General features: G+C 37.2%; 1 protein-coding gene and 1 long non-coding RNA gene across 40 annotated transcripts in view; one reads left to right on the top strand and one right to left on the bottom strand.

The window, feature by feature from the left end:
- LOC126694253 (disease resistance protein RPM1-like) overlaps window positions 1-25,768 on the bottom strand; it is a 397,275-nt gene that overhangs the window by 148,214 nt on the left and 223,293 nt on the right. The window lies entirely within an intron of this gene.
- LOC126697906 (uncharacterized) overlaps window positions 4,865-25,768 on the top strand; it is a 64,760-nt gene continuing 43,856 nt past the window's right edge. Inside the window, exon 1 of the long non-coding RNA XR_007646293.1 lies at window positions 4,865-5,209. This is a non-coding gene — a long non-coding RNA (uncharacterized LOC126697906). The remainder of the gene's footprint in view (window positions 5,210-25,768) is intronic.

Below are 25,768 nucleotides of genomic sequence, written 5' to 3'. Positions count from 1 at the left end.
TAGTGGGGAGATGAAAAGGTGAGGGAAGAAGAAAGGTTGAAGAAAATGTAAATATTTTAAAAAATAAGTGAATGTAAAAAAATTGGAAATAAAAAAGAAATATATATAGATGTTAAAATCGACAAAATATATTTGTAAAAAAAAAGGAATAAATATTAATTATGTGGCGAATGACGTGGTGATGAGGTGGCGCAACAGGAGCTCAGCAGCTATAAATGCCACGCTTCAGCTTTTAGTAATATATTGATCTACTATCTTTAATTTTTTATAATGTAATTGGATAAAATTTAACAATCAAAGAGCAAAATAATAATAATAATAATAATAACTTAAAACACAAAACTAAATTGTATCAACATAAATTAGAGTTCTTAAAAATACAAAATTTTATCAACCTAAAGCGGAGATGCAATAAAAAATAAAGATCCACCAAAACATTGAGAGAGAGAGAGAGAGAGAGAGAGAGAGAGAGAGAGAGAGAGAGAGAGAGAGAGAGAGAGAGAGAGAACCTTTTTGTGAGAGAAAACTATGCAAAGAATGGAAAAGAGTGACAAATTTATAGTAAGAGGGAAGGGATAAGAAGAGACAAATAAAGGAAGATAAAGAGAAGGATGAATAGCAATATTAAAGTAGAGGGTAGTGGGGAGATGAAAAGGTGAGGGAAGAAGAAAGGTTGAAGAAAATGTAAATATTTTAAAAAATAAGTGAATGTAAAAAAAAAATTGGAAATAAAAAAGAAATATATATAGATGTTAAAATCGACAAAGATGAATATGTAAAGTTAATAATCTATATATATATATATATATTTGTAAAAAAAAAATAGGAATAAATATTAATTATATATAGATATTAAAACCGACAAAGATGAATATTTAAAGTCAATAATCTATATATATATATATATATATTTGTTAAAAAAATAGGAATAAATATTAATTATGTGGCGAATGACGTGGTGATGAGGTGGCGCAATAGGAGCTCAGCAACTATAAATGCCACGCTTCAGCTTTTAGTAATATATTGATTGATTGATGATTTTTATATATATATATATATATATATATATTTGTAAAAAAAAATAGGAATAAATATTAATTATATATAGATATTAAAACCGACAAAGATGAATATGTAAAGTCAATAATCTATATATATATATATATATATATATATATTTGTTAAAAAAATAGGAATAAATATTAATTATGTGGCGAATGACGTGGTGATGAGGTGGCGCAACAGGAGCTCAGCAGCTATAATTGCCACGCTTCAGCTTTTAGTAATATATTGAATATTTGTAAAAAAAAATAGGAATAAATATTAATTATATATAAATATTAAAACCGACAAAGATAAATACGTAAAGTCAATAATCTATATATATATATTTGTTAAAAAAATAGGAATAAATATTAATTATGTGGCAAATGACGTGGTGATGAGGTGGCGCTACAGGAGCTCAACAGCTATAAATGCCACGCTTCAGCTTTTAGTAATATATTGATAAGTCAATATGAAACACACATTACACACGAAAATATATGTCACATGTGTGGGATTGGAATGAACCTAGTGCTTGGAGCCTTGTACTCTTTTTCTTTTTTTGTGGCTAAGTTAAGGGTAATTGCCCCCTAGATCTTTCTGGCTATACGAGTTTTGGTCATGTTGGTTGTGCATGTAAATTGTAAGGTTTAAAGGCAAATAAATAAATTATAGAGTCATAGACTATTGGTTAAATTAGTCATTAATTAGTATGATGTGTGAGAGAATATATATAGATATATATATATATATATATATATAAAATATGAAACCTTTAAATCAATATTAAAATAAAATTTCAAATCAAAGAATTTATTAAAAAAAAAAACATTAATTTGTTTAAAGAAGAGTAAAATTCAATCAGAATTTGTGTAGTGTTGGTTTTTTTTTTTTTTTAAATTGCTTTTTTCTACTTAAAACTATGACTTTTAATTAGTTTTACTTAGCATATAACAAAAATCATATATATATCTACACACACACATATTTCTGCATGTGTGTATAAGAAAAAAAAAGTAATTAAAAAAATCTTCATAGGTTATAAAAATAATAAAAATTCTTTTAAATTTATATAATTTCTTGGTAGTATAATGTTTATAGGAGCAGTATTTTTTAAACTTTTTGAAATTTCTAAAATAGATTTTAATTAGATTTTTGTTTGTTATTTCAAAAACTTATGGTGTGCTGCATTATATAAGGAGGACAAATGAAAAAAAAAAAAAAAAAAAAATAGAGTGTCCACTTGGCATAAACACAAACCTATAGAATAGAATTCTAGTTATATAGTATATGATATCTTTTTTAGGGGAAACTTCGATAGTTTTATTAAGAATGCACTAAATCAGTATGATAAACATCTTCAACATTGGAGGAACATACTCCATCAAGACTATGAAATTTACTATGAATGTTTAGGTGATAATAATTAAATGTTTGATTAGTATATAATTTCACAACTTTTGTATAATATATTGAATGTCATTAGTTTTACTTGGAATGACTCTTTGTGGAATACAAATTTTAGTTAGAGAAATGATATGTCTACAACATTTTTACAATATTTTTACAACAAATTCTAAGTGGCAGGTTGTTATTGTTAAGGCAAAAAAGTAATCTTAGTGTTAGTTTCAAATTTGAACCAATAACAACTAACCACCTATGATTTGTTGTGAAAATGTTGTAAAAATGTTGTACACGTAGCATCTCTCAGTTAGTTATAGCTTAAACAAATTCTATTACTTTCATTAGCAATGACTTATCATGGGCAATAAAGTTAATTTTTTGGATTTTTAAAAATATTTGGTAATAAGGTTAATAATAATTTTAATGTCTTGTCTTATAATGAGTTAAATTGCAAAATTATATTTTATTACTTACAGCACCTGCATTAAGCCAAATAGAATTGTGTGAATAAATTTATACTTTATTACTTATAATCTCATCATTTGCTATGGGCAATTGCTTTTGATCTCTATACTATTATTTAAGGGGTTTCTCTATTTGGACTGGACATTTTTTTGGTTTCAAAATACCCATGTAGCCTAAATTTAAGTCTATACTATTATTTAAGGGGTTTCTTTGTTTGGATTGGATATTTTTTTTTGTTCCAAAATACCCCTATAGCCTAAATTTAAGTAGAGATAAAGTTTGAGGATAACATAATAAAAATACATTTTTAACTCCCACGTGTAACCTTGCCTACAAAATAGGCAATGTTTAACTCCCACATTTAACTCTAGTTGATTTTCAAACTATTTTTTTTTTCCTTTATCAAGACTTAATTCTTCTTCTTCTTCTTTTTTTTTTTTTTTTTTTTTTTAAATACCGGTTTCCCTTGCTCCTTAATCTCATCTCACGTTTGATTTTTTTTTCCCCCTCATCTCTCTGTTTGATTTTGAAGAAAAAAATATACTAAAAAGCAGAGATAAAACTTAAGGATAACATGCTAAAAATAATATCTAACTCCCATGTTAAACATTGCCTACAAGATAGGACAACTGTCACATTAGTTACTTGACTTCTTCACTTTATTTATTCTTCAATTCCTCTTAGTTCTATGTTCTTTTTCTCTACGCTAGCATCATCATCTTTTCTAAATTCAAAATCCAAAAAAGAGAAAACTTTACTTACAAAAACAAAAGTGCAATTTTAATTGTTCAGATTCAATAGGTATATCAATGTACATTGCTCTTTTCTATTTTCTTTTTATAAAGAAATCAACAGCCTTCTAATTATTTGGACTTTGGGTCTTCTTCATTCTTTATTTTCTTATGATTATCCTTCTTTTAAGATATGTTTTTGTGGGTTAAGGCTTACTCATTGCTTTTCTTTGATTACAATAGTACGGTGCTTTTTATTTTATTTTTATTTTATTACTATTACCGTTAAACACAAATTGAATTTAGAACACAAACAGTAGAATTTGGATAAGTATCAAATTGTGTGAAAGAAACACAAGAAAATAAAACTTTACCCAAAAATGTAATAGTTCTAAATTATAATTGTTGCAAATTATTGAACCTTTACTAAAAAAAAAAAAAAAAAAAAAAATATATATATATATAGAAGAGCCTTTGAGTACACACTTAAAGGCTAAGGGGCTGTTTAGTTTTTACGTTTCTATCACCCATAACTCTGTTTCCATCACCATAACTCAAAATATGTGGGTCCCACGACTGAGTAGTCTGTTTAGCATTGTTTCCAATTTTTGTTTCCATCACTCAATTCTCTGATTTTTGAGTGATGAGTTATGAAAACTGAAAACACATTTTAGGTGTTTTCAGTTTCCAATAGCATTTTTGTAATTAAACCCACAACTTTTGAAATTTTAGCCGCAATGTTTGACTTTTTGGGTTTTTTTTGTTTTTGAAACATCGCAACCAGCCGCATATTTTGACTTTTTAGTTTTTTCTTTGAAACAAAGTCAGTGAGTGATGAGTGCCAAACGAGTGGGGTTGGGAAAATTGAGGTATTTTAAGTGATGAGTGATGAGTGACGAAAATTAAGTGAGGACTGATGAGAGCTGACAAAAAAAAAAAAAAAACAAACAACACCTAATATATGGGAAGAAATTGTTTTTTTTTTCCCCCTTTTTTCTTTTATTTTTTAAGTGTTTAATTATACTTTTACTTTACACATGAGCATAGATGTGGCTGCAGGTGATTCAATAGGTAAAAAGATAAAATTCTATTTTTGCCTCTAAAACCTTACTAATATAATACTCTGTTTTTCATCCCCCTTTTTTTTTCCTTTCATTTTCAAACTTTGTAGAAGGTTTTTTCAATAATCTCTCCTCCTTATTTTCACTTCATAGCCCAACCCAACTTGAAATTCAGCCCAATTACGACGTCCTGAGCTCTATAAGATAAAATACTAAAAATAATAGTACCTAAAAAAATAAAAATAAAATAATAGTCATCAGTCATCACCGCCCTTGTAAATCCAATTATATATATTCCGTTCTCTCTCATTTTTGTTTGGTTAGCGAGAAATCTCAGAGAGAAGAAAAAAAAAAAAAAACCCGGAATATAGTGTCTTAGATTTCGCTCATCTTAAAAAGAAACCCACCTCCAAATTTTTGGTCCGGTTCGAGAATTCGGCTTCTTACGGCTCTCTGTACACACAGCCAAGGCTGAGGCCAACAAAAGCAACCCTTTTTCACAAGGTAAATCTGTATCCCTTTCTCTGTTCTGTTAACGATTTATGGGCTTCTTATTTAGAGTCTCTTAACTATTTTTAATTAATATTTCTTCTCTCTTTGTGTTTGTGTGTTGTGTTTCTGGATTTTTGCGTTGTCTCGGGTTAAGAGTAGAAAGTAGTACCCTTTATGGATATTGTTGAGAACAGAGCAATTTAATATATACTCTCATTTTATCTTTTCTCTTTTTTTTTGGCAAAAGAAGGTGAAGGGGATTCATGTGGTTGAAATCTTTGTTCCTCCTTTGTTAATTATGAATTTAATGTGTCTTTCCAAGTTTACATCTATGGCATTTGTTGTCATGTTAATTCTGTCCTTGAAAAATCGAGTCAATGGTAGACACGAGTGAAAGTGATGTTACTCCAATTACAATAGATCATTGCAATAGTTATGAAAAATTTTGTGTCCCTAAGCATTACTCATTTGTGATATGTTTATTATCCATCAGATTCCTGTTAATGTTGAGAAATTGTGATATTTTGTTGTGGCTCAAAAGAGGAAATCCATTGTTTTCTTTTATTATCCATTGATTTTTTTTTCCTTGAGATTTAAAACATTTGATTATGTGCTTGTGTTCAAGCTCAAGTGCTTGATATTGAGCACGAACTTGACTTGACTAATGAAGCAAGCTGACCTCAACTTCAAGCTTTTAGAAACTTTGACAAGCTCAAGTTCAAAAAGTGTTTGTAGGCTTGGATCAAGTTCAAGCGGAGTTTGAACGTGCTATCTTTATTATCAAACCGAGCTCAACCATTCTATACTTGGCTTGAGTTGATTACAGCCCTCCTAGTTGAAGTCCTACGTATGTTTCTATTTCTTTCCAATGTTTTCTCAAGTACCTTTTTTTTTTTGATAGGTAATAGATATTTTCATTAAAAAAAGTGCATTATTTTCATGATAATGAACAGATTATACTAGAAACAAATACAAACAAATCAAACAGAAACAGAATGCACAATCAAGACGTTTTAAATTTAAAGTTGTGCGCTTTGTGCTTGAAGATTTTCATCTTGGATTATTATTTGTTTGGCATTGTATTAGGATGTCCTGCAATCAAAAAGTAAAATTGTTTGACTTGGAATTCTTTATTTGTTTATTGTTGAAGGGAATTATCGATGTTGAACTTTTGTATTGGGTTTGTATGATCGGTTTGCTGTATTGGGGTCTTAGAGATTGTTTTGATTCAATGATTATCTCAAATAAGAGCAAGGGGTTTCTCACATTATTGCATTGGAATAAAAGGTGACCTTTAATGTTTTGAGTGATTACACAGAGATGTGAGTATAGTTTACCATATAAAATTGCCACCTAGCCTCAATTACCACTAGGTATATTTGATGACTACATTCATGTAATCTAGCGCTGTTGAGTATTATTGTGAAGCGAAGCTTGGAAATTCACTACTTGACTTGATTTGATTAGGAATAGTTGAAGTTCTAGATATATTTCTATCGTTTTTCCCAATGTTTTCTCAGTGACCAAATGCAGTATAACCAAGACATTTTAAATTTGAGGTTTTGTTCTTTGTGCGAGAATATTTTCATCTTTTTTCAATGTTTATGTTTTGTTATTTGTTTGGTAATGTATCAGGATGTTTTGTAATAAAAAAGTAAAGCTGTATGACTCTGAATTTGTTGTTTATTTATTTTAAAATGGGTTATTGATGGTGAGCTTATGTATTGGGTTAATTGTGTGATTGGTTTTATTTTTGGATCTTTGAATTATGTGAATTCAGTATCTAGCCTTTCCCATTACAAGTGATGCTATCATAAGATGATAAAATAAGCCAAAAGATGTAAAAGAAGAAAAATCCATTGTCATGGTGTTTTTGATAATTTTAAAATCAGACTATTATAAAAAATTCTGCAATTCCAGCTTAAGTTCTTTACTACAGTTCAAGAAAATTAGTAACAAAATGGGTTTGACTCCCATGCTAAGAACAAAGAACAAAGAAAATAGAATAAACTCATTTAAGGTAGTACTACCAATAAAAGGAATCAGAAACATATGAGTACCTGCTCTTTAAATTGCGCTTCTACTTCTTTAGATTGCTCCGCTTTTTCTTCTTAAATAGACAAAAGCAGCAACTTCGACCTGAACATAAATGTATGATAGTTATTCCACACATAAAATAGAAGTACATGTCTAAACTAATCTAGCAAAAGAGCATGACTCTTACATTACAATATTCACCTAATGAATTTTTGCTGTATGCTCGAAGCTTAGAAACAGAGTCCCATAGATGTATTTTGCTTTACAAGAAATCGCTTCTTTGGCTAAAGATGATGAAAGGAGAAAAAGAAAAAAAAGATAAGAGACAGATTGTGCAATTGCTTTGAGCAAAAGGACTAGCAATCTGTAATTTCTCTGTCGATTGCTCTGTTGAATTCTACTTTCAAAAGGACTACAAATAATGATGTTAAAGTATTCCCTCTGGCTTAGTGTGTGAAAAAATGGCCCCTCTTTTCCATTCTGCCTTTCAATTGTTTTTTTACTCTTATATACGTGTGTGAAACGTTTTTATCTTTCGGTCAAAGCAGAATGGAACGTTTTTACGTTGTCGGCAGTTAAGGACAAAACCAATTGGTAGCTGGGAGTGAAATAAGTCTAATATGAATTCTGCCAATGAGTCTTCAACTTTTCTGTGGACTTTTAGAACTATGTTCTCCATTGCCCAATTAAATTTAATTATAACCAATCGTACTTTAGTAGATTTCATAAAGTTCCTTTACAGTATCAGATAGTAATTCTTTTATATCTATTATTAAAAACAATCAAATTATAACCTAATATCAGATAGTGATATTAGGTAACTTTTTGCTTTAGCCCTTCAAGCTTGGGTTTTATTAGATTAGATTAACCGTTAATCCAAGCTCAACTTGCTACGTTATACTCTCGGTCCCATAATCCAACTTAAACATGAGATTAAGCCCCATGTACTAGGTTTAGATTCAGAGCCAGCCCAAAAAAAAATATATATATTCTTTGAAGAAATTAAAACCATTTTACTCTTCACTGTCAAAGAAATGCCTAAATGGAAACTTTCAAGAGAGTCAATACGAGTCTTCCTTTTGGAATAATGATTCCCTATGCTGTCAGGGCCATTGGTGCTCTTTTTTCTTAGCAATTATTGCTAGCTATGCTGCCAGTGCCATAAGGGCCACACCAATTATTCACTTCTTGGCCACTCCCACAGGTACTGTTGTTATGATTATTTGTTCTTTAGCAATTATTGATAGCTATGCTGCCTTTTGGACCATTATGTTGGTGATTGACTTTGAAAATCATACGGTTAATAAGTTGTTTAGAATTATTTGAATCTCTAATTAATCTTGTACAATATTTTGCCCCAGAAACATCAAGCAATAGATAACCATCTATTTGAGAAATCAATGAACAATCTCACCCTTTGCAAGGTCAATAGCCCAATAAGATAAAAAATATGTAAAAATAAAATATCATCCTCTCATTCCCTGTTTGGGTAATGAGAAAAACGAACCCAAAATATTGTTTCTTACATTTTTCTCATCCTTTCCTATATTGGGGTTTGTTTTCTTGTTGAGGTGAGTTTTAAGTTTCGACAAATTCCTAGTTCTTAGGGCTCTTTGTGCACAAAGCCACGGCTGAGGCCAACAAAAGCGACATTTTTAAAGAAGGTAATCTCTCTCTTTTTGTCTGTTCTGTTAATACTTTATGGGCTTATTATGTTAATTCCATGAAGGATTATTATTATTATTTTTAAAAAAATTCTTCTCTCTCTCTCTCTCTCTCTCTCTCTCTGTGTACTAGGTTCCTGTGTTTTTAGGGGTGGCTCACTTAATAGATCTTTGTCATCCCTATCTTAGGATTATCTTAGTGATTTTAATAGATGAAACCACTTGTTTGGGAGTTCATTTTGGAGGTGAAAATATGTAGAGAAGTGTGTTATTGAGGTCTGAGTTTGATTGTTTACACTTTACAGGGAAATATATATTTTTATTCATTTGTCCATTAAAAATAATAGCAAGCTGGGAGAAATTAGTATCTAACCTTGCCCATTGCAAGTTATTCTATCCTAAGGTGCCTGCTAAATTGAGTAAGAATTTAGAATATAAAAATTAATAATACAATAAGCCAAAAGATGCAAGAGATGAAAAATTCATCATCATGGTGTTTCTGATCATTTTTAAATCAGATTACTATAAGAAATTCTGCAATTCCTTCTTAAATTTTTTACTAACAATTCAAGAAAAAATTGTAGTGCATAATGACACGGGAAGCTCCACAAAAGCCAAGGAGGTGACAAAGAAACAAGAATAGCAGTAGACCATGAGAAAAAAATCTGAGTTCATTCTGGTGGTGAAAATGTGTAGAGAAGTGTGTTATTGATTAGGGACCTGAGCTTGGTACTTTGGTTTTTTACAGGGAATATATATATAATGTATCTAACTTTGCTCGTTATGAGTGATGCTATCCTAAGGTTCCGCTAAATTGAGTAAGGGCTAAGGAAGAATTTCGAAGGTAACAATTAATGATACAATAAGCCCAAAGGTGCAAAAGAATTAAAATTAATCGTCATGTTGTTTTTAATAGTTTTTTTTAAATCAGGTTATGGTAAGAAATTCTGCAATGCTGGCTCAAGTTCGTTACTAACAATTCAAGAAAAATTAATAACAAAATGGGCTCATTTCACATGCTAACTAATAGAATAGAATAAACTAATTTCAGGGCATTCCCAATAATTAAAAGGCATCAGAAAGATACGAATACCTACTCTTTAAATTTCACTTCTCTTTCTGCCTAAGTAGACAAAGCAGCAACTTCAACCTGACCATTAAACGTATGATAATTATTCCCCACATAAAGTAAATGTCTAAGCTAATCTTGCAAAACACCATGATATCTTACATCACAAAATTCACTTAATGGAGTTTTCTTGAACCTCAGGGCTTAGGAACAGAGTCCCATGGTTGTATTTTGCTTTAGAGGAAGAGATCACTTCTATTGCTAAAGATGATGATGAAGGGAGAAAATGAAAAAAAGATAAGAGCTAGATTGTGCCATTGCTTTGGGGGGAAACGGAATAGTAATCTGTAATTTCTTCGTCAATTGTTCTATTGAATTCTAGTTTCAAAAAATATAGTGTACTTTTTTTTTTTTTTTTTTTTGGGGAGAAGATATAAATAATGTACTTGATATAAGGAATTAGTGTCATTCATTGTAGAAAGCTCATTTTCTCCTTCCTACTGATTATTTAATTGGGAGTTGGTATACTTTCCTCCTAAAGACCTCCTAAAGAAAGCTTAGGGTCTGTTTGTTTGGTGAGATGCAGAATTGGGAGGATGAATAATGGGGAAGGGATGGAAAAGTGGAAGGATAAAAGAAATTTTAATTTCGCTAATTTGTGTTTGGTTGGGGTGGAAACATGGAAAGATGAGAAAAATGAGTTTGTATAAATTTACTTATAAGCCTTTAATAATTTTTTTTTTTAAAGCCCAATTAAAACAAAAAAAGTGGCAAATAATCAACCCAAAAAAAAAAAAAAAGATAATCACTCAAATTTATTAAAAAATTAAAAAAAAAAATCATGCCTAGAAAAGAAAGAAGTCAGATTTTGTTAAACCCAAAAAAATAAATAAATAAATAAATAAAGGAAGAAGAGCAAAACAAAAGAATATGTCCACATCAGGAAGAAAAGCAAATTCTATCTCTCCAACTAAATATCTATAAAATCAGTTTTTTCTCCACTTTTTTTTTTTTTTTTCACCTCAACCAAATGGACCCTTAGCATCTATTTGGGATGAGCTGAAAAATTAATGTTGCATCCTAATTGGAGGCGACCGTAGCCAGTAGCCACCATGGTAGTATTCTATTGGCTGGGTTAAATGAGCCATAACTACCATAGGCCCACCAGGGCAGGGGGTCAAAGAACCCTCAGTCCCTGGGTTAAATGAGAGTGGTATGATAGTAAATGAACATATGCCTAGTGCCAACAACTATAGAACGCCAACAAACCCCATGGCCCAAGCCCCTGGCTCAATCCTCAATGTCCATTAGTGATCTCCTGGGTTGAGATAACAACTATGGTAATACCCAAGTAAGGAAGTCACATGGTTGCTCTCTTTTACCATTTTTTTTATATTAAAAAAATAAAAAATAAAACCTAGAGAATGCCAACAATAAATCCATATAAGGTCTGGACAAAATTGGGCTCAAGATGAGACATTTCACTCTCACTCCATAGCCCATCCCAACTTGAAATTCAGCCCACTTACTAGATCCAGGGCCCAATTAAATAAAATAAAACCAACCTTCCAAGTTCCATTCATTTCGTAGTTCTATGTATGGGCTTCAAAAGCATTATTATCAAAACGTTTTGAATTTGAAAATGTTGTTCTTTGTGCTCGAAGATTTTCATCTTTATTCATTGTTTATGTTTTGTTATTTGTCTGGTAAGTAATATATCAGGGTATTTTGTAATAAAAAAGTAAAGCTATATGTATGACTCTGAATTTGTTGTTTAATTATGTGACTGGTTTTTATTTTTGGGTCTGAGATATTGTTTTTTTTATTCGATAATTATCTCAAAAAATTGCAAGGGGTTTCTCATATTATAGCATTGAAATAAAAAAGACAACCTTTTCCATTGATACGTTCTAAGTGATCTTTTGGAAACATAGAGATATGAGTGTTATGTTTGGTACATTGGCACTTGGTAGTTCGAACATAGGAAAATTCATACAAAATTGGAGGCAAAAATTGGATTAATTTACACCTTCAGGAATTCAATTTTATATTTTTATTGCTAGCTGTGCTTTTCACATAACTACATAGGTTTTTTTTTTATGAATCTTTATGAACAACTCTTTTGCAACAAGAGTAATTCACTTTGTTTTAAGATGATTAGTTCTCAACAAGAAAATGGGCATTCTTCTTAATTTGAGTTTTTATTGTAAAATTATCTTTGAAGTACACACCTTTACAATTTAGTCCAAAGCTTGATGGGATTAATCATGTGTAAGGGTGCAGGACAAAAACTGTTCCTATTTATATATGACTCTAGCTACTGTATGACCTCTACTTCCCTCTCCTTTTTTTTTTTTTTTTTTTTTTTTTTTTTTTTTGCGAATTCATTTAATTCTATTATATATGAATTTTATAATAATTATATATTTTTTTTCATATCACAAGCAACGGTAGGGAACGTAATTTTCTTTTGTCTATTTATTGTAATTACGTAATTTCCAATTGAGTTTTTTTTTTTTTTTTTTTTTTTTTTTTTTGCGAATTCATTTAATTCTATTATATATGAATTTTATAATAATTATATATTTTTTTTCATATCACCAACAACGGTAGGGCCTTTTTCATCGACCTTGTCGACCAATCATACAAGATTTAGGGATCTCTTAAATACCATGCTCGTAGGGTCGCCACGTGAAGCTCTTCGGATGACAAATAAAGAGCCTGGCTATCTTCGCATCGAACTTCCCGGCTTCAATGTTCTCAATTGCAAGCATCCCCGGGACATAATCTTTTAGCTTCCCCAGGTCCAAAAGCGGCAATCTCATATACAGCTTAGGAAAATACTGGTCCAGCCATGCATAGAAGTAGTGGACCGGGGATTCCGCATTGCACTGGCCGGACCCACTTTCTCTTGGGCAACAGCGCCCAAACCGTAATAAATGCTGGCAAGGACGGCCACAAGGCCTAGCATCACTGGCAGATTTGGAAGGGGATTTCGGACCAACAGATGAGGTGGGATTGGCCCCAGAACCAGAGGGACAGGAGGAGCGAGAGAGCTGCTGGTCATACACTGCCAGAGAACCAGCCCCTCGACCACCAACAGCAGGGGGAGCTCTTGACTTCTCCATACTCACTCCCGAGGATTTTTTAAAACTTCCACGACCTCTTCTACCCGGATAAGAACTCAACTCACCAGAACCAGAAACACCACCCAGCCCTGAATCATGACATACATGACTTATCTTACTTCGATCTGATACCTCTCGATTCAGAGAGGAAATGCGCATTTGTATCATTTGGAGTCTCCCCATCTCGATCTCTACTAATTGGATATGGGACTGGGTGAAGGGAAGCTTTATGGGAGAAAGGAGGAAAAGGTCAGGCTAGTAGCTAAAGGCTTTACTCAAACATATGGGATAGATTACGAGGAAGCCTTTGCCCCGGTAGCCAAGATGAAGTCTGTGCGTCTCCTGCTCTCTATTGCTGCGAATCGAGATTGGCCTCTGTTCCAATTATATGTTCAAAATGCCTTCCTGAACGGGGACCTAAAGGAAGAAGTTTTACATGAGTCCTCCACCCGGTTGTGTAAGGGGGAGGAGAACAAGAGAGGTAAACTGGAGTGGAAGCCAAACGACGGGGCCGAAAATCTGTGATCGATCCGAAGAACCACTGCCAGATACGATTCTGCTTCCCCTTCGTACTACCAAAAAATGAGATTCTTGCCCGGCTTTCTTTCAGCTTAAGAAGGCTGCGGTGAGAATGAGGATCACTTCGGAACTCTAGGAGAATGGGCGTTTTAGGGCGGGATCTAAAAGCTCTCCAACGTGTTTCGGAGCCTTCGGCCGTGAGAGGAGAGGGTCTTTTGGCTTCCTCAGGGCCGTGTGAAGCTTAGCTTGCTTTAGCAGCCACGTGATGATTCAAGTTCGTGGTAGGCGTAGAAGCTGGGCCAAGCGGTAGCGAAGCTCAGGTGGTGATGCAAGTGCGCGGTGAGCGTAGTAGCCCCCTCTCGGGCATGCTCCTTGTACAACCAAGCGAAGAGCTAGTGAGGGCCGGAATGGAATATCATATGTAGTGTAGAAGCAGGTTTCGTCTCATTTTCCGGAAAGCCAGTCATACTATTCCACTTTAGCTAAGCTAATGATGAAACAGGATCTGGATTTGTCTGCAGATGATGATGATGTCCGCTCCTGGCTCGATGCGCTTAACGAAAGGGAACTTTCTAGATGAAGAAAGAATTTCCTTCGTAATTAAGAAGCATCCTTTAAGTGAGTAGGGGTGCGCCGGACCGCCGACGAATAATAGGTACCCCCACCCCAGGCAGAGTTAGTGAGCCGTGTAATAGGCGACCATTTCGCGCGGTTCGGGGGGCACTTGAGTCAGCCGCCGGCGCCCGACTGCGTCTTGACCCCTATCCAATTTTTGGGCCAATTCCCCCTTTGTACTACCAAAAAATGAGATTCTTGCCGAATCCGAGTTTGCTGCTCCAACCATTACCAAACTAATACCTATTCTGTTTAGTACTTCAGGGGCTTCTGTTGCGTATAATGTAAATCCCGTAGCGGATCAATTCCAACGAGCCTTTCAAACTAGTACTTTTTGTAATCGACTCTATAGCTTCTTCAATAAACGCTGGTTCTTCGATCAAGTTTTGAATGACTTTCTAGTCAGATCGTTCCTGCGTTTCGGATATGAAGTCTCATTCGAAGCTTTAGACAAAGGTGCTATTGAGATATTGGGCCCTTATGGTATCTCGTACACATTCCGACGATTGGCCGAGCGAATAAATCAACTTCAAAGTGGATTTGTTGTGCGAAGAGTGCGTTATGACCCGTGGCCGCCTGCCTGGTGGGGGCGGGTCCTCCGTTGTGGGTAAACGGGAAACCCGACTCTACGAACCCGAGGAAAGGCTGCACAGCAGTAGTCGGGGCGTTAAGACCGGAGCTTTTTGTAGTGCTAGCAGGAATGCAAGTGAATGAATCCCATCCCCTAGCGAGTGAAGTGCTTACGCCCCTTTAGAGATAGGGGCGAGCAAAAGAGCTCGTTCTTTCATTTTGAGATCTTTAGATTCGTAAGATCATGATAGAGTCCCCTTTACTTGATATTATATTAGTAAAACGCTAGCTGCCCTACAACTAGTATAGTATAGTATAGCAGAGCAGCCAGCTTCAAAGCTTACCTTATTATTAGAGAAAGGGGCGCGCTAGCGCTTTAATAATTAATAATATAATAGAAAGGTTAGGGGGCTTAGAAGCTATTGCTTGCTGTCTACTTCGCGAGCCTTCACTGCCCCGTTCTGTAACTTCCCTTCTTTCGTCCGTCCACGAGGCTGTAAAAAGAGAGAAAGGGGCGGCTATCTAGCGGGAGTCGTTTCGGTTGTATGCCACGAGGTCCCTATGGACAAGGGGACAAGTGAATCATCGCTTTTGGGCGCAGGCAGCCCTCTACCATCCATCCCATTGCATTCCATCGTCTTGTATTGTACTGTACCGTATCAGACCAGATACATCTATTGAGTGAGAGAAAGGGAGAAAACTCTAATTATATATTCTTCATTTTTATATTGATAGGGATCCCCATTCATTCCTAGATTCCCGTCACTACGGATTGATTGTCCCTACCTAACTACATGGTAGTGGTCTAGGGAGCGAAATTGCTAGAGCACGGGAGAATGAAGAGTAATGATTTCAGCAAGAGCAGCCGGACGGACTACTATAGTGAGTCTAGTGACTACTAGAGTAGAGTTGAGTTAAAAGGTATGGTATAGCGGCCTTTCCGAGCGAGCCTCTGGGATCTCCTGTAAACCCCCATGATGTGGTAAAGGGAGGATATTAGGGGAAGCAGTGAGTGGAGATTCCCCTGCAGAGAGCCGGATGAGGGGAGACCTTCACGTCCGGTTCGGAGGGCGGGGATATCCCGACCCTACTATCATTATGCCTTTGCAATGTTACTTGGTTCAACTCTATTTGTGACCTTTTCTCGTATGTGGGACTCTCTATCTTCTTGGGTAGATAATCGATCGTCTTTCATTTTGATAGTGAGTCGTTTTTATAATAATAAGTAAAATCAAGAATAATAATCAAACTGGGGGAGCTTAGCTTGCCAGGATGGCTTGGTAAGCAAGCAACCAGTTATGTAGGCGCCAATTCCCAGTTCTTTCTCTTCTTTCTTTTTTAGTTTAGTGACAGTTCATCAAAACAATTGTCCAAGATTGCTAGATCGAGCACGCGACGCGCATAGTCTTAAGTTCAAGAGCGGGTTGTCTCCTCTTCCAAATTTCTACTACTTCCTTGCCTTCCCTTTTCAGGGATCTCCTTGTTCTCTTCCCAGATTTTCCTCCATACCTTCGCCGCCTTGCCTTCTTCATTATGTTGTTCCATCCTTCAGGGATGTTCGGTAGGTGTCCGGGCCTCCTACAAAATCCTTCCGACAAGAATGCTGCTTGAACATTGTAAGACATTGAACCGTCTCGCTCTTGTAAACACTGATCATAAGTGGCAAAAGCCACCGGAATGCTCATTTTTTGTCCATAAGCTCTCCTCGCCGTAATTCTCTCTGGAAGTAGCCCCTACAACCCCTTGACTCCTGCGGGCTACGTTCGAACTAAACGAGAGTCAGGCTTTCTTCTCCCCGAGGGAACGGACTGACTACTAGGAGGGGGAAGGACCCTCGCCTAGCTAACGAAGTTCACGAGGAACCGACTTCAGTTAGTGAAGCGAGGCCTCAAACATCAAACCATATCTTACTGAATAATCTGACTGAACCGAGTGAGGTATAGACAGATTATATCACAGCTTGTGTTGTGGCGAGACGAAGGGACGGAAGGAGCCGGTTCCCTTGCTTGCTTACCGGACAAGAAGGATTTCACTTTAGACCACTAATGGACTATAGCGAACAGAGAGAAACAAACCTAAGTCACTATTTGCGAACCATAAGGAACACTAGCACTACCAGTGACTGGTTAAAAAACAGATAGAACACTCTTTCCTACTCCAGGCAAGTAGTACAGTACGGATACGGACTATAACTCCAGCCTACTGCTCCGTACAGAGTAAGGATTCATGGATTTCAAACACTCTAATGGACTATAACGAGCTGAGTAGTGTAGTACTAAAGCCCCGAGTGACTCTTGGCTGCTTTCAGTGGTAGACGCAATTACTTTGACTACTCTATTCCTACAAAACGAGCCAATAAAGAGTGGGGGAAGGGACGGCTTTGAGACTACCGACGTCTCCAGCGCTGATACATAGAGCAGCCAGGTAGTGGATTTTTTATAAAAAGTCTTTCTTTCCTCCTTTTATTAGAGTATAGGTCTTTCCCTCTTCTCTTCTCCGTGTGTATTGAATGATGGAATGAATAGAGCCGCGTAGCGCGTAGCATAGCGAATGTTGAAAGCTCTGCGTAGCGTTCTTATTCTTAATGAACAGTAGTAGTAAATTGTAGAAGTAGAATAAGCAGCTCCTCTCTGTTTCGGTGTAGAGCGGTGGCTTGTGTAGCGATCTGGCAGGATCTCTTTCAATACGCCGCCTCCGCTTGATTATTCAATGAATGAATGCGTTGTTGATAAAGAGCATAGCGGGCGGGGGCTTCCTGATCCGCTTTCGACCTTCCCCATCTGTTCTCACGCACGGATTCTGCCACTTTAAATCTTTCTGGCCGGCGTCTGGATTCCTTCTGCTTTCGTGCGTGCTGATGCTTTCAGCCTTACTCAAATAGGGGGTGGCGTTATATTCCAAACTTAATCATGGGCTGGGCTCACTCACTTTCTTTCTATAGAAAAGGGTTCGATCATAACATAAGCTTTAAGGTATCCCCCTTCATACACCATTGTTATAAGATCGCAAAAGCCTCTCCTAGCCTAGGGATCGAAGCTTCTCTTTCTATGAGAATCCCGCCCAGATGAAAGATCATACGTTGCCCTCGATAAGCTTCATGAAAATATGGATATGCATGCCATAGAAGCCCCCCCCCTCTTCCCTTACTCCATAGGCGACTCGATAACTATCCCTAGTGAACTGGTAGCAAAATGAAAGAAGAACTGGGAATGGTGCTTGCTAGGAATGAAGCAAAGAGACTTTCAGAAAGAAAAATGGACTTTTCTAATATTCAGGAAGAAATGGAAATTCCACTCAAGAGAGAGAGAGATTATGTACAAGATTTTGACCGGCAAGTAAAATCCTTGGAATGGGGATTCAAAGGGATAGGAAAAGTGGGACTTTAGCACTTTCACAAAGGAGGTTTGTGGAGAAGTTGCTTGAGTTGTTTGGCATGAGCAAGGCAAAGCCGGTAAAAACACCATTCGCACCTCACTTGTTGTTGTCTTCCGAACAATCCCAAAGTCGGAAGAGGAAAAGAAGATGATGGATCGAGTTCCTTATGCGAGCCTTGTGGGAAGCTTGATCTTTGCTATGGTATGTACTAGACCGGATATTGCTTATTCGGTTGGTGTTCTAAATCGGTTTATGGCGAATCCGGGTAAAGCTCATTGGGAGGCCGCCAAGTGGGTCCTTCGTTATTTGAGAGGCACAAGTGGTTATTCAATATATAGCAAAAGTTCGGAACCCATGCATGCTTTTTTTGATGCAAATTTAGCCGGTAATCTCGACAAAAGGAGGTCAACTACGGGTTATGTATTTCGGTTTGAGAATGGTCCAATTAGTTGGATGTCAAAGCTTCAATCGCCTCATGAATGTGCTAGGGGCGTTGTCGACTGCCGAGACTGGAAGCAAGGTTTATATCAGAGAAATCGCCTTTCAAACCCTTCATCAATCACCAGGACCTATCAAAGGTGCCTAACCGAGCTTTTTGCTTAAGGGAGTTGGCCGTAGAATCGACATCTGGAGGCTTGGATCCCCTCGTCCGCAAGCTAGTTAAATACACGTGCAACCGCACGACAGCGCTCATCTACCGCTGTCAGTCTTTACCTATAGGTACGAGAATAAAGCTCCCAAGCAGGAAGTTATCCAACGCAATAAATAAGATGGAAAACTCACCTAGGGGTCCAAACCTTGACGCCTGACATTTAATGGAAAATGGATAAGTCCGAATGGCCACTCACTCAAGAGTCTGTCTTTACTAAGCTCATGGAGACTCTCACCTGTCTCCAAGCAGGCCCATAGACCTATGGCTCGGCAACCCGAGGCCTCACCCACCTACACCCCGGCCACGCCGATGAACATGCCCACTTCCTGTAGCGTCGCCGCTATCCCGACAGGCGACGGTGCTTCATCCATCCCCCATACCCGATGCCCTAACTGTAGGCGATAGGGAAAAAAAACCTCACCCAAACCATGTCCACCCGGATAGGACTCCCCAAGGCAGCCTCAAACCCTGGCCCAACTCTACCCCGACGTCCATCTACCAATGCTCCTGAATTAGGATCTGCTACGCTCCAGTGTAACTCATCAATATGACTCTGCCATGTGCTAGAAATTCAATCCCTGAAGGACCGACGAGATTCAGTCTGGCCATAGGCCACCAACGTCGATTTTGGATTATGTTCACTGCCCCACGGCAGTTTTCCCAGCCACTTACGCACCTCCTATATTTAGTAAAACATCCTATATTTAGTAAAACAAAGGGCAAACAAAGGTAACCCTAAGAGCCACCTGATGGCATTTTGCACTGAGACTGTCGAGCTTAGAGGCGACGGATGACCTATTGATTAGGTTATTCCCTAGGAGCTTAACTGACACAGCCGTCGGATTGGTATACCTCCCAACCCATCGGATCATTCACCTCTTTGACCGACTTTCCAAATGAGTCCGAAGGTTTTTCTTTCACACAGAAAGCCAAGTCAACTTCTCTCAACTGCTAGCGCGACCACTCAAAAACCCGAGATGAATCATTGTTTGAGTTCGTGCTTCGTTATCCGAAGGGGAAACTCCCGGCCGTGCCTTAAGCAGCGAACTTTTTCGGTTCCTTGTTAGCTGGTAAGACTTCTGTTCGATTAAATACCGTCGAATGGAATGTTATTCGAGCCGGTTCTGAGGCATCCCTTCTCAGATCAATTGTATGGTCGATGTATGAAGAGAAAAGACAAGGGAGGCAGGGTCAAATACCACGCCAAACATTGAAAGTTGAGTTCTCGTGATGCCTGCTGCTTCAAGCTCGGAAAGCCCACTACTGATGATATCAATTTCCAGGTCTTCCTACTACAAAATGGGGAAGGAGTCTTCTTTAGGGATGATAAGGCACATAGGTCTAATTGCGCAGTGTCTAATATTTCCTCTTATATTCTCTTGCTTGAGCGGATTAGCCGATCGATTGATGGTCCTAGGCTATCTGGTTGTATTATAGCTCGGGTAGGTAAAGTTCAAGTAGTAGTAAGGAGTCAGTATATACATATGTGATATTTCATTCGTGAGTGTGTTAACACGAGAAGGGAGGTGGGCGGGGTATCGATCCAAAGCTCGAGTACGTGGTCAAGGCTGAGATCTTGCCTCAATAGGCTAAGGTCGGTCTTCTATTTATATACTAAAATATCTTGCCTTTGTCCGATCGCTTTCGTTCATCAGAGGTAGTGGACAAGGAGAGAACTCGGCATCGTGCAATTCCATCGATCTGGTCAATTCATTTCCGCGAGACGCTGCTCTACTCTTTTTTTTGGCATTGCCATACGAGGGAGATCGCTCAGTGACATGTCAAAAGATATGGAATTTCCGACCAAGCAATTCTGATTGAAATACGGGAATTGAGACCGAAAAATATCCATGTCAGTGAAAGATGTCTCTTTCTTGCGTGATAGGAACAGAGCTTCGGGCAAGCAGCTTAGCCAAGGCAGCAGCGTTGTTGTTCTTCCACGGCATGCTCAAAGAAAGACTTCCTCCATGGCATAGCTCAGTCATTCAATCATGGTAGGGTCAGTCAGACAGGATTCTTCTCTTAACTTAAGTGCAGGTGTAGCTCCCCATGGCGTGTTTATTCTAGCTCTGATTAGTTCCTCTTTCGGGGATCAGACCATTTTTGGTTCCTTATCCGCAAGGAACTTTAAAAACGTCTTTCTCATCGGCATGAGCATTCATCTCTCTCATGTTCACCTCAAGGTGGTAGGACTCGAACCGCCATCCGCCCCGTAGCACCTTGTCTTAGCTTCAAGTTGTTTGATAACCTTCGTTCATTCGCTTGGTTAGATCTTCCTTACCTATTATTTGAGTAATTGTGATCTCGTCTGTCTTAGTCATCTCTGTTGGTTCTTATTCTTCTCTTCTTCTATGACCTTTTTATCTGTTTTCTTTGCATCAAACTGTGATTTCATCTCTTTGCATCTCTCGTCAATTTGAGATAATTTCTCATTGTGAATTTCATTTAGTCGTTTCTTTAGTGATTTGAATACTGTTTTTCCAATGTGATTTAAACTAGACAAGTCTTCAATATCAATTGGTTCACTATCCACCCAGTCACCAGAACAAAATACTGGTTTTCTCTTGTTACCCAGCTTAATCCCAAGAGTTTCTATTCTTTCTTCCTCGCCTACGGTAAGCTTTTTTAAATTAACCTTGAATTTATGTAAATTCTTAACAGGTATTTTAGTATCTGGATCCTTTAAGAGTATCTCAAAGATTTCTTTACTAACATGATCCTTCAAAGGTCCCTTGAACTTGAGTACTCCTTTCTCTTTTGTTTCGTAGTAATAGGCTTTTGGTGCTAAAAAGTATCCTTTTAAGATCAAGTCCACTAGCTTAAACTTACCTAAAGCAGAAGGAGAGACTTCTTCAACTGGTATTTTCTGACCAAGCACAACTGAGTCAGTGTCCGTGTAGTAGCAGTCCTCTCTTGAGATATAAGGGTACATATAGATCCTAGCATAGGCAGTGATCGCAGCTGCTAGTTGGACAGCTGAGTTTTCCGGTGGCTTCCAATAATCTGGGCCCTTATCGGTATTGCTATGGAAGGAAATGATGTATTTGTTCTCATAAAGCAATTCACTGAATATAAGATCACAATGCCTGAGCAGATTTTTTCTTTTATTTTCATCGCAGATCTCTGTTATAGTGCTTTTTGGGTTAATGCCAAATCTACCGTATAGCGAATTCATTAGGATCTTGTACACATAGGCCATTGCATCATTCTTTGATTTCTTAGCCTCTAACCTGCTCTCAAAGAGTGAGCTAACAAAGTCCTTGAATGGGCTTTCTTTCCTCTCAAAAAGGTAGCCTGAGATTGGGATCACTGTGTAGCCTATGTCTCTTGCATACTTGAATTCCTCGCTAAAGTACACTCCAACAAATACCCCGGTTGGAAAGATGAGAGTGTTTTCCTTGTTTCGATAGGGTAGAAAGGGCTTATTGATAGTCTTCGGACATTCCACATATGCCTCAATAAAGCCAAACATGCTATCTAAGTCCATGCCATCAAGATTTCTATGCCAGACTGGCACACCACCAGGCATTGGAAATTCCTTCATTACAAAGGGATAGAGAGAGTTCACATCGTAGTAGTATAGGTTCTCGCCATATGGCTTGTATGCATCTGTATGACCACCGTAGTAGGCAAGCCTTATAAAGCTGTCTTCATTCTTGTTTGGGATGTGGATTGGCCAATTAGAAGCATCGTAGTATTTCAAACGAAAGATGCTTAGAGCCAGTGAGGCAAGGGTTATCTTGCTTTCAATGTCCACCTGGAACAGCTTCCAATATATCTCTTGAGCTTTTAGCATAACACCACCCAACAGAAGAATATCCTGTTTCATATAGTCTAACAATATCTTTTTCTGACTTTCCATATTTGTCATACTCAGATTATTATGGTCGATATTGCCTTTCACGCCAAGTTCCGGGCATAGATTCTTAGATAGGGCATCTAATGAGGCAGAGAGTAGATTCAAGGAGTCTCTAACGCGGAATAACATCCTCTTACCAGAATAGACAGCTATCTCGTAAACCCTATTGTTCCTCAGCAGTGTTTTGAGCTCGTAGTTCTTGTGATGACATACTAGGTGCTTAAGAAAGATAATTCCATCGAATCTAGATAAGTTGTGGAAGTAAATTGTTAAAGGTGATTGTTCTTGTCTAACAATCGTTAATATCCTTAATACAAAGTCATTAAGTACCTTAGTACTCCTATCTTCAAATTGATTCAAGATTATTTTGTAGTCTTCACTGAAGTAGGTATCAATCATAATCTCATTGATCTGTTCACCAGGGCGAACCATCATGAGACCAACAGCATAAGGAAAATGAACTTGATTTATTATGATAGTCTCCATATCGGCAACAATGAATGGTTTCAGCTCAGTGCGAGATTGTTTGAGTGCTGTGATATGGGTTGGATAGCTACGATTACTATGTCGGATCACTTTAGCAGTAATAGGTTCGGTATCGGTATCGGTCTTGGGCTCACACCATCCGTAATAAGCATCAATGATGGCATAAAGTATGATTTGGCTCTCCTCTTCAGATTTGGGTTGCCAAACCTTATTTATGCCATCCATATAGACTCTGATCATGATTTTCAATATGATTTCTCCTTCGTAGATATGAGCATAATGAGCAATAATTTGGGATATTTGAGCATAGACTATACCCATCGGAATTCACTTTTCATCCTGATCAGTCAAGGGGATAGCAGGACCTAGCGTAAATGGAACCTCCACTTCGAAAGATCGCAACATGGTAAAGGTAATTGTGAACTTAGCGTAACCTAATATGGCTGGGTAAGCAAACCGGATTAAGAGATCCATGGTCGCATTAGTGAGTAGAGCATTCTCGTTAATAATAGGGAATGGCTCTATGAAGTAATGTGTTGCAATGATTAACCCAGGATGGGGATTATGGTATTCAGATCGTTCAGTCCTATGATAATGGTTATTCATATACTTTTTATTCTTAATAGTGTACGCAGTAATATGGAAATCCTTCTTTACTTTTTAGCTGATCCTTGAATTGATCCCACTTTTCCTTATGAGCTTGCGCACTTTCATGAATGGGATTTCTGGAATTATGAAAATCACCACCGCATACATTACGAGTATAGTTCTCGTAAGATGCCAGTATTACCTTGATCCTTTCACCCCAAGTTTCCCTCATCTTCTTGCTTATGTTCTCAGGTACATTAGCATTTAAGAAATATTCAAGCACATTTTGTGGGAATACACCATAGGAGATATCATCCTCAGTGAGTCCTGAGGACTCCCTTTTGAGAATTGGTTTAATAACATTCATATAGATGAACTCGTTGATGATTTTAAGTGGGGGGCCCATGTCACAAATGATATTGCTATATATTCGAGGTATATTATAGCAATATTGAGCTGTTGTTATAAAGTTGTCGTGTACTGTGTATATTGGAGCATTAGCTTCTAGCATTTTTATGACTACATTCATAGCAATTTGGGCATCTTTCTGATGGATGAAGTTGACGAAGGTAGAGATTTCTGTCTTCCTACGATCTCTCTTAGAAGAAGAAACTCTTAGTGTCACCCGACGCCTCTTCTTATGATATTGATCATATACCCATATATTTATTGCCTCCATTTTCATATAATCCTGTACCGTGGTATAGAAAGGGATTTTATAGAAAACTGGGCAATCACTAGCAGCTGCTACCCAGCCAATATTGCGGATCAACCGGATTAGGCATTCCATGCCCTGATATTTCATCCTCCAGAACTTAAAGCAGACAGAGGCAACTTCGAAGCTTTCCTTATAAGTGATGTAGTGAGAGAGATTGTCTTTTAGATCGCGGGCTGTGCTCATTAAAGTTTTCCCATATATAAGTGGCATAAAGATACTTTTGACTAGCTTACGAGTGAGGAGCTCGCAAACTATCGTTGATAGATTCTTATTCTCAAGTTCTGCTATCATGAACTCCTTGAGCTCTTCGAGGAAGAAAGTATAAACATCTTGGATTTCATCATCAACTGATGGGATGAGATTCGTTCTCTTAGCCATGGTATTATCCAACATAAAGTAACTCATGATCTGATATGCACTAGCTGAGGCGTCTTGCGTAATAGGGAAGCAAGCCAGTTTCCTCCGTGTTTTATGGTTTTTGGCTGCAAATTTGTATCCTATTATATGGGCGAGGAACTGAAAGGGGCGTCTTGCATCCCGAGCATCCTCGATCAGTTTCTTTCTATACGAGAAATTCGATATGTATTTCTTAGACCATTTGTATGCTTCATCGTCAGAGACGAAAGACTGGTAATGGAAGCCCATTGATTGCAAAAATCTTGTTACAGTTTCTTGCATATTGTTACTAGATTCGCTATCCGCAAAGAGGATCATGCTTCTTGCTAGATCACGCTCGTGGAAATGCAAGACCCCACAGCGGTAGATTCGACCTCGGAAGTCGAGAAAAGCTGGCAAATCAAATTGATAACCATCGTAGGCATTAGCCAGCTTGAGAATCAATCTCTCATAACGAGAACGCTGTATGTTTTTACATAATGTATTTAACAAATCGCTAAAGCTAAATAATTTTTTAATAACCTCATCCTGCATGTGACAACTTCTAAGTAGGGTTGATACCTCTTGGAGATTCATTGAGGCAAGAAATTCTGGCATGAGATAACCATTATCAACAAAGAACTTATCATTTTTTTTTAGAAATTTCAACCAATTACTGTTGATTACAAAGGGCTGACGCTGCAGCTGGTTCATTACACTACACAGTTCCTCGTGATTATTATCTATTCCAAAATCAATATCAAAATTATTAAGGTCACCAGAACTTAACAGGCGGTAACGATCATACATTTCTCCTGATGGTGCACTTAAGTAACCACCTGATATATCGGACAAGGTTCTAGGTCTTTTTTTACACTGTGGGCTGGCATTCGTCCAATCTAGAGGTTTGCATACC

The sequence above is a fragment of the Quercus robur genome, chromosome 8 (genome assembly GCF_932294415.1).
Source record: "Quercus robur chromosome 8, dhQueRobu3.1, whole genome shotgun sequence".
Lineage (NCBI taxonomy): Eukaryota > Viridiplantae > Streptophyta > Magnoliopsida > Fagales > Fagaceae > Quercus > Quercus robur.
The sequence above is the reverse complement of the archived record's forward strand: the minus strand, read 5'-3'. Positions and strand labels throughout refer to the sequence as shown.